Below are 10,456 nucleotides of genomic sequence, written 5' to 3'. Positions count from 1 at the left end.
TGTCTAGTCTGCCATGATATACCGTGTCTAGTCTGCCATGATATACCGTGTCTAGTCTGCCATGATATACCGTGTCTAGTCTGCCATGATATACCGTGTCTAGTCTGCCATGATATACCGTGTCTAGTCTGCCATGATATACCGTGTCTAGTCTGACATGATATACCGTGTCTAGTCTGACATGATATACCGTGTCTAGTCTGCCATGATATACCGTGTCTAGTCTGACATGATAGTATGACATGATAGTCTGACATGATATACCGTGTCTAGTCTGACATGATAGTCTGACATGATAGTCTGCCATGATATACCGTGTCTAGTCTGACATGATAGTCTGACATGATATACCGTGTCTAGTCTGCCATGATATACCGTGTCTAGTCTGACATGATATACCGTGTCTAGTCTGACATGATAGTCTGACATGATAGTCTGACATGATATACCGTGTCTAGTCTGCCATGATATACCGTGTCTAGTCTGCCATGATATACCGTGTCTAGTCTGCCATGATATACCGTGTCTAGTCTGCCATGATATACCGTGTCTAGTCTGCCATGATATACCGTGTCTAGTCTGCCATGATATACCGTGTCTAGTCTGACATGATAGTCTGACATGATAGTCTGCCATGATATGCCGTGTCTAGTCTGCCATGATATGCCGTGTCTAGTCTGCCATGATATACCGTGTCTAGTCTGCCATGATATACCGTGTCTAGTCTGCCATGATATACCGTGTCTAGTCTGCCATGATATACCGTGTCTAGTCTGCCATGATATACCGTGTCTAGTCTGCCATGATATACCGTGTCTAGTCTGCCATGATATACCGTGTCTAGTCTGCCATGATATACCGTGTCTAGTCTGCCATGATATACCGTGTCTAGTCTGCCATGATATACCGTGTCTAGTCTGCCATGATATACCGTGTCTAGTCTGCCATGATATACCGTGTCTAGTCTGCCATGATATACCGTGTCTAGTCTGACATGATATACCGTGTCTAGTCTGACATGATATACCGTGTCTAGTCTGCCATGATATACCGTGTCTAGTCTGCCATGATATACCGTGTCTAGTCTGCCATGATAGTCTGACATGATATACCGTGTCTAGTCTGCCATGATATACCGTGTCTAGTCTGCCATGATATACCGTGTCTAGTCTGCCATGATATACCGTGTCTAGTCTGCCATGATATACCGTGTCTAGTCTGCCATGATATACCGTGTCTAGTCTGCCATGATATACCGTGTCTAGTCTGCCATGATATACCGTGTCTAGTCTGCCATGATATACCGTGTCTAGTCTGCCATGATATACCGTGTCTAGTCTGCCATGATATACCGTGTCTAGTCTGCCATGATATACCGTGTCTAGTCTGCCATGATATACCGTGTCTAGTCTGCCATGATATACCGTGTCTAGTCTGCCATGATATACCGTGTCTAGTCTGACATGATATACCATGTCTAATCTGCCATGATATACCGTGTCTAGTCTGACATGATAGTCTGCCATGATATGCCGTGTCTAGTCTGCCATGATATACCGTGTCTAGTCTGCCATGATATACCGTGTCTAGTCTGCCATGATATACCGTGTCTAGTCTGCCATGATATACCGTGTCTAGTCTGCCATGATATACCGTGTCTAGTCTGCCATGATATACCGTGTCTAGTCTGCCATGATATACCGTGTCTAGTCTGCCATGATATACCGTGTCTAGTCTGCCATGATATACCGTGTCTAGTCTGCCATGATATACCGTGTCTAGTCTGCCATGATATACCGTGTCTAGTCTGCCATGATATACCGTGTCTAGTCTGCCATGATATACCGTGTCTCTTATACACATCTAGATGTGTATAAGAGCCATGATATACCGTGTCTAGTCTGCCATGATATACCGTGTCTAGTCTGCCATGATATACCGTGTCTAGTCTGCCATGATATACCGTGTCTAGTCTGACATGATATACCGTGTCTAGTCTGACATGATATACCGTGTCTAGTCTGACATGATAGTCTGACATGATATACCGTGTCTAGTCTGCCATGATATACCGTGTCTAGTCTGCCATGATATACCGTGTCTAGTCTGCCATGATATACCGTGTCTAGTCTGACATGATATACCGTGTCTAGTCTGACATGATATACCGTGTCTAGTCTGCCATGATATACCGTGTCTAGTCTGCCATGATATACCGTGTCTAGTCTGCCATGATATACCGTGTCTAGTCTGCCATGATATACCGTGTCTAGTCTGCCATGATATACCGTGTCTAGTCTGCCATGATATACCGTGTCTAGTCTGCCATGATATACCGTGTCTAGTCTGACATGATATACCGTGTCTAGTCTGCCATGATATACCGTGTCTAGTCTGCCATGATATATGACGTGATAGTCTGCCATGATATACCGTGTCTAGTCTGCCATGATATACCGTGTCTAGTCTGCCATGATATACCGTGTCTAGTCTGACATGATATACCGTGTCTAGTCTGACATGATATACCGTGTCTAGTCTGCCATGATAGTCTGACATGATATACCGTGTCTAGTCTGCCATGATATGCCGTGTCTAGTCTGCCATGATATACCGTGTCTAGTCTGCCATGATATACCGTGTCTAGTCTGACATGATATACCGTGTCTAGTCTGCCATGATATACCGTGTCTAGTCTGACATGATATACCGTGTCTAGTCTGCCATGATATACCGTGTCTAGTCTGCCATGATATACCGTGTCTAGTCTGCCATGATATACCGTGTCTAGTCTGCCATGATATACCGTGTCTAGTCTGCCATGATATACCGTGTCTAGTCTGCCATGATATACCGTGTCTAGTCTGCCATGATATACCGTGTCTAGTCTGCCATGATATACCGTGTCTAGTCTGCCATGATATACCGTGTCTAGTCTGCCATGATATACCGTGTCTAGTCTGACATGATATACCGTGTCTAGTCTGACATGATATACCGTGTCTAGTCTGCCATGATATACCGTGTCTAGTCTGACATGATATACCGTGTAGTCTGACATGATATACCGTGTCTAGTCTGACATGATATCTGATAGTCTGCCATGATATACCGTGTCTAGTCTGACATGATATACCGTGTCTAGTCTGACATGATAGTCTGACATGATATACCGTGTCTAGTCTGCCATGATATACCGTGTCTAGTCTGACATGATATACCGTGTCTAGTCTGACATGATAGTCTGACATGATATACCGTGTCTAGTCTGCCATGATATACCGTGTCTAGTCTGCCATGATATACCGTGTCTAGTCTGCCATGATATACCGTGTCTAGTCTGCCATGATATACCGTGTCTAGTCTGACATGATATACCGTGTCTAGTCTGCCATGATATACCGTGTCTAGTCTGCCATGATATACCGTGTCTAGTCTGCCATGATATACCGTGTCTAGTCTGCCATGATATACCGTGTCTAGTCTGCCATGATATACCGTGTCTAGTCTGCCATGATATACCGTGTCTAGTCTGCCATGATATACCGTGTCTAGTCTGCCATGATATACCGTGTCTAGTCTGCCATGATATACCGTGTCTAGTCTGCCATGATATACCGTGTCTAGTCTGCCATGATATACCGTGTCTAGTCTGCCATGATATACCGTGTCTAGTCTGCCATGATATACCGTGTCTAGTCTGCCATGATATACCGTGTCTAGTCTGCCATGATATACCGTGTCTAGTCTGCCATGATATACCGTGTCTAGTCTGCCATGATATACCGTGTCTAGTCTGCCATGATATACCGTGTCTAGTCTGCCATGATATACCGTGTCTAGTCTGCCATGATATACCGTGTCTAGTCTGCCATGATATACCGTGTCTAGTCTGCCATGATATACCGTGTCTAGTCTGCCATGATATACCGTGTCTAGTCTGCCATGATATACCGTGTCTAGTCTGCCATGATATACCGTGTCTAGTCTGCCATGATATACCGTGTCTAGTCTGCCATGATATACCGTGTCTAGTCTGCCATGATATACCGTGTCTAGTCTGCCATGATATACCGTGTCTAGTCTGACATGATATACCGTGTCTAGTCTGCCATGATATACCGTGTCTAGTCTGCCATGATATACAGTGTCTAGTCTGACATGATAGTCTGACATGATATACCGTGTCTAGTCTGCCATGATATACCGTGTCTAGTCTGCCATGATATACCGTGTCTAGTCTGCCATGATATACCGTGTCTAGTCTGCCATGATATACCGTGTCTAGTCTGCCATGATATACCGTGTCTAGTCTGCCATGATATACCGTGTCTAGTCTGCCATGATATACCGTGTCTAGTCTGCCATGATATACCGTGTCTAGTCTGCCATGATATACCGTGTCTAGTCTGCCATGATATACCGTGTCTAGTCTGCCATGATATACCGTGTCTAGTCTGCCATGATATACCGTGTCTAGTCTGCCATGATATACCGTGTCTAGTCTGCCATGATATACCGTGTCTAGTCTGACATGATATACCGTGTCTAGTCTGCCATGATATACCGTGTCTAGTCTGACATGATATACCGTGTCTAGTCTGCCATGATATACCGTGTCTAGTCTGCCATGATATACCGTGTCTAGTCTGCCATGATATACCGTGTCTGCCATGATATACCGTGTCTAGTCTGCCATGATATACCGTGTCTAGTCTGCCATGATATACCGTGTCTAGTCTGACATGATATACCGTGTCTAGTCTGACATGATATACCGTGTCTAGTCTGACATGATATACCGTGTCTAGTCTGACATGATAGTCTGACATGATATACCGTGTCTAGTCTGCCATGATATACCGTGTCTAGTCTGCCATGATATACCGTGTCTAGTCTGCCATGATATACCGTGTCTAGTCTGACATGATATACCGTGTCTAGTCTGACATGATATACCGTGTCTAGTCTGACATGATATACCGTGTCTAGTCTGCCATGATATACCGTGTCTAGTCTGCCATGATATACCGTGTCTAGTCTGCCATGATATACCGTGTCTAGTCTGCCATGATATACCGTGTCTAGTCTGCCATGATATACCGTGTCTAGTCTGCCATGATATACCGTGTCTAGTCTGCCATGATATACCGTGTCTAGTCTGCCATGATATACCGTGTCTAGTCTGCCATGATATACCGTGTCTAGTCTGCCATGATATACCGTGTCTAGTCTGCCATGATATACCGTGTCTAGTCTGCCATGATATACCGTGTCTAGTCTGCCATGATATACCGTGTCTAGTCTGACATGATATACCGTGTCTAGTCTGCCATGATATACCGTGTCTAGTCTGCCATGATATACCGTGTCTAGTCTGCCATGATATACCGTGTCTAGTCTGCCATGATATACCGTGTCTAGTCTGCCATGATATACCGTGTCTAGTCTGCCATGATATACCGTGTCTGCCATGATATACCGTGTCTAGTCTGCCATGATATACCGTGTCTAGTCTGCCATGATATACCGTGTCTAGTCTGCCATGATATACCGTGTCTAGTCTGCCATGATATACCGTGTCTAGTCTGCCATGATATACCGTGTCTAGTCTGCCATGATATACCGTGTCTAGTCTGCCATGATATACCGTGTCTAGTCTGCCATGATATACCGTGTCTAGTCTGCCATGATATACCGTGTCTAGTCTGCCATGATATACCGTGTCTAGTCTGCCATGATATACCGTGTCTAGTCTGACATGATATACCGTGTCTAGTCTGACATGATATACCGTGTCTAGTCTGACATGATAGTCTGACATGATATACCGTGTCTAGTCTGCCATGATATACCGTGTCTAGTCTGCCATGATATACCGTGTCTAGTCTGCCATGATATACCGTGTCTAGTCTGCCATGATATACCGTGTCTAGTCTGACATGATATACCGTGTCTAGTCTGACATGATATACCGTGTCTAGTCTGCCATGATATACCGTGTCTAGTCTGCCATGATATACCGTGTCTAGTCTGCCATGATATACCGTGTCTAGTCTGCCATGATATACCGTGTCTAGTCTGCCATGATATACCGTGTCTAGTCTGCCATGATATACCGTGTCTAGTCTGCCATGATATACCGTGTCTAGTCTGCCATGATATACCGTGTCTAGTCTGCCATGATATACCGTGTCTAGTCTGCCATGATATACCGTGTCTAGTCTGCCATGATATACCGTGTCTAGTCTGCCATGATATACCGTGTCTAGTCTGCCATGATATACCGTGTCTAGTCTGCCATGATAGTCTGACATGATAGTCTGACATGATATACCGTGTCTAGTCTGCCATGATATACCGTGTCTAGTCTGACATGATATACCGTGTCTAGTCTGACATGATATACCGTGTCTAGTCTGCCATGATATACCGTGTCTAGTCTGCCATGATATACCGTGTCTAGTCTGCCATGATATACCGTGTCTAGTCTGCCATGATATACCGTGTCTAGTCTGCCATGATATACCGTGTCTAGTCTGCCATGATATACCGTGTCTAGTCTGCCATGATATACCGTGTCTAGTCTGCCATGATATACCGTGTCTAGTCTGCCATGATATACCGTGTCTAGTCTGCCATGATATACCGTGTCTAGTCTGCCATGATATACCGTGTCTAGTCTGCCATGATATACCGTGTCTAGTCTGACATGATATACCGTGTCTAGTCTGCCATGATATACCGTGTCTAGTCTGCCATGATATACCGTGTCTAGTCTGACATGATATACCGTGTCTAGTCTGACATGATATACCGTGTCTAGTCTGACATGATAGTCTGACATGATATACCGTGTCTAGTCTGCCATGATATACCGTGTCTAGTCTGCCATGATATACCGTGTCTAGTCTGCCATGATATACCGTGTCTAGTCTGCCATGATATACCGTGTCTAGTCTGACATGATATACCGTGTCTAGTCTGACATGATATACCGTGTCTAGTCTGCCATGATATACCGTGTCTAGTCTGCCATGATATACCGTGTCTAGTCTGCCATGATATACCGTGTCTAGTCTGCCATGATATACCGTGTCTAGTCTGCCATGATATACCGTGTCTAGTCTGCCATGATATACCGTGTCTAGTCTGCCATGATATACCGTGTCTAGTCTGCCATGATATACCGTGTCTAGTCTGCCATGATATACCGTGTCTAGTCTGCCATGATATACCGTGTCTAGTCTGCCATGATATACCGTGTCTAGTCTGCCATGATATACCGTGTCTAGTCTGCCATGATATACCGTGTCTAGTCTGCCATGATATACCGTGTCTAGTCTGACATGATATACCGTGTCTAGTCTGCCATGATATACCGTGTCTAGTCTGACATGATATACCGTGTCTAGTCTGCCATGATATACCGTGTCTAGTCTGCCATGATATACCGTGTCTAGTCTGCCATGATATACCGTGTCTAGTCTGCCATGATATACCGTGTCTAGTCTGCCATGATATACCGTGTCTAGTCTGCCATGATATACCGTGTCTAGTCTGCCATGATATACCGTGTCTAGTCTGCCATGATATACCGTGTCTAGTCTGACATGATATACCGTGTCTAGTCTGCCATGATATACCGTGTCTAGTCTGCCATGATATACCGTGTCTAGTCTGCCATGATATACCGTGTCTAGTCTGCCATGATATACCGTGTCTAGTCTGACATGATATACCGTGTCTAGTCTGACATGATATACCGTGTCTAGTCTGACATGATATACCGTGTCTAGTCTGACATGATATACCGTGTCTAGTCTGCCATGATATACCGTGTCTAGTCTGCCATGATATACCGTGTCTAGTCTGACATGATATACCGTGTCTAGTCTGCCATGATATCTGACATGATATACCGTGTCTAGTCTGCCATGATATACCGTGTCTAGTCTGCCATGATATACCGTGTCTAGTCTGACATGATATACCGTGTCTAGTCTGCCATGATATACCGTGTCTAGTCTGCCATGATATACCGTGTCTAGTCTGCCATGATATACCGTGTCTAGTCTGCCATGATATACCGTGTCTAGTCTGCCATGATATACCGTGTCTAGTCTGCCATGATATACCGTGTCTAGTCTGACATGATATACCGTGTCTAGTCTGCCATGATATACCGTGTCTAGTCTGCCATGATATACCGTGTCTAGTCTGCCATGATATACCGTGTCTAGTCTGCCATGATATACCGTGTCTAGTCTGCCATGATATACCGTGTCTAGTCTGCCATGATATACCGTGTCTAGTCTGCCATGATATACCGTGTCTAGTCTGACATGATATACCGTGTCTAGTCTGACATGATATACCGTGTCTAGTCTGACATGATATACCGTGTCTAGTCTGCCATGATATACCGTGTCTAGTCTGCCATGATATACCGTGTCTAGTCTGCCATGATATACCGTGTCTGCCATGATATACCGTGTCTAGTCTGCCATGATATACCGTGTCTAGTCTGCCATGATATACCGTGTCTAGTCTGCCATGATATACCGTGTCTAGTCTGACATGATATACCGTGTCTAGTCTGACATGATATACCGTGTCTAGTCTGACATGATATACCGTGTCTAGTCTGACATGATAGTCTGACATGATATACCGTGTCTAGTCTGCCATGATATACCGTGTCTAGTCTGCCATGATATACCGTGTCTAGTCTGCCATGATATACCGTGTCTAGTCTGACATGATATACCGTGTCTAGTCTGCCATGATATACCGTGTCTAGTCTGACATGATATACCGTGTCTAGTCTGCCATGATATACCGTGTCTAGTCTGCCATGATATACCGTGTCTAGTCTGCCATGATATACCGTGTCTAGTCTGCCATGATATACCGTGTCTAGTCTGCCATGATATACCGTGTCTAGTCTGCCATGATATACCGTGTCTAGTCTGCCATGATATACCGTGTCTAGTCTGCCATGATATACCGTGTCTAGTCTGCCATGATATACCGTGTCTAGTCTGCCATGATATACCGTGTCTAGTCTGCCATGATATACCGTGTCTAGTCTGCCATGATATACCGTGTCTAGTCTGCCATGATATACCGTGTCTAGTCTGCCATGATATACTGTCTATAGTCTGCCATGATATACCGTGTCTAGTCTGCCATGATATACCGTGTCTAGTCTGCCATGATATACCGTGTCTAGTCTGACATGATATACCGTGTCTAGTCTGCCATGATATACCGTGTCTAGTCTGCCATGATATACCGTGTCTAGTCTGCCATGATATACCGTGTCTGCCATGATATACCGTGTCTAGTCTGCCATGATATACCGTGTCTAGTCTGACATGATATACCGTGTCTAGTCTGACATGATATACCGTGTCTAGTCTGACATGATATACCGTGTCTAGTCTGACATGATAGTCTGACATGATATACCGTGTCTAGTCTGCCATGATATACCGTGTCTAGTCTGCCATGATATACCGTGTCTAGTCTGCCATGATATACCGTGTCTAGTCTGCCATGATATACCGTGTCTAGTCTGACATGATATACCGTGTCTAGTCTGACATGATATACCGTGTCTAGTCTGCCATGATATACCGTGTCTAGTCTGCCATGATATACCGTGTCTAGTCTGCCATGATATACCGTGTCTAGTCTGCCATGATATACCGTGTCTAGTCTGCCATGATATACCGTGTCTAGTCTGCCATGATATACCGTGTCTAGTCTGCCATGATATACCGTGTCTAGTCTGCCATGATATACCGTGTCTAGTCTGCCATGATATACCGTGTCTAGTCTGCCATGATATACCGTGTCTAGTCTGCCATGATATACCGTGTCTAGTCTGCCATGATATACCGTGTCTAGTCTGCCATGATATACCGTGTCTAGTCTGCCATGATATACCGTGTCTAGTCTGCCATGATATACCGTGTCTAGTCTGACATGATATACCGTGTCTAGTCTGCCATGATATACCGTGTCTAGTCTGACATGATATACCGTGTCTAGTCTGACATGATATACCGTGTCTAGTCTGCCATGATATACCGTGTCTAGTCTGCCATGATATACCGTGTCTAGTCTGCCATGATATACCGTGTCTAGTCTGCCATGATATACCGTGTCTAGTCTGCCATGATATACCGTGTCTAGTCTGCCATGATATACCGTGTCTAGTCTGCCATGATATACCGTGTCTAGTCTGCCATGATATACCGTGTCTAGTCTGCCATGATATACCGTGTCTAGTCTGCCATGATATACCGTGTCTAGTCTGCCATGATATACCGTGTCTAGTCTGCCATGATATACCGTGTCTAGTCTGCCATGATATACCGTGTCTAGTCTGACATGATATACCGTGTCTAGTCTGACATGATATACCGTGTCTAGTCTGACATGATAT

Source organism: Oncorhynchus kisutch, linkage group LG5, assembly GCF_002021735.2.
Source record: "Oncorhynchus kisutch isolate 150728-3 linkage group LG5, Okis_V2, whole genome shotgun sequence".
Lineage (NCBI taxonomy): Eukaryota > Metazoa > Chordata > Actinopteri > Salmoniformes > Salmonidae > Oncorhynchus > Oncorhynchus kisutch.
This window is presented reverse-complemented; position numbering follows the sequence as displayed.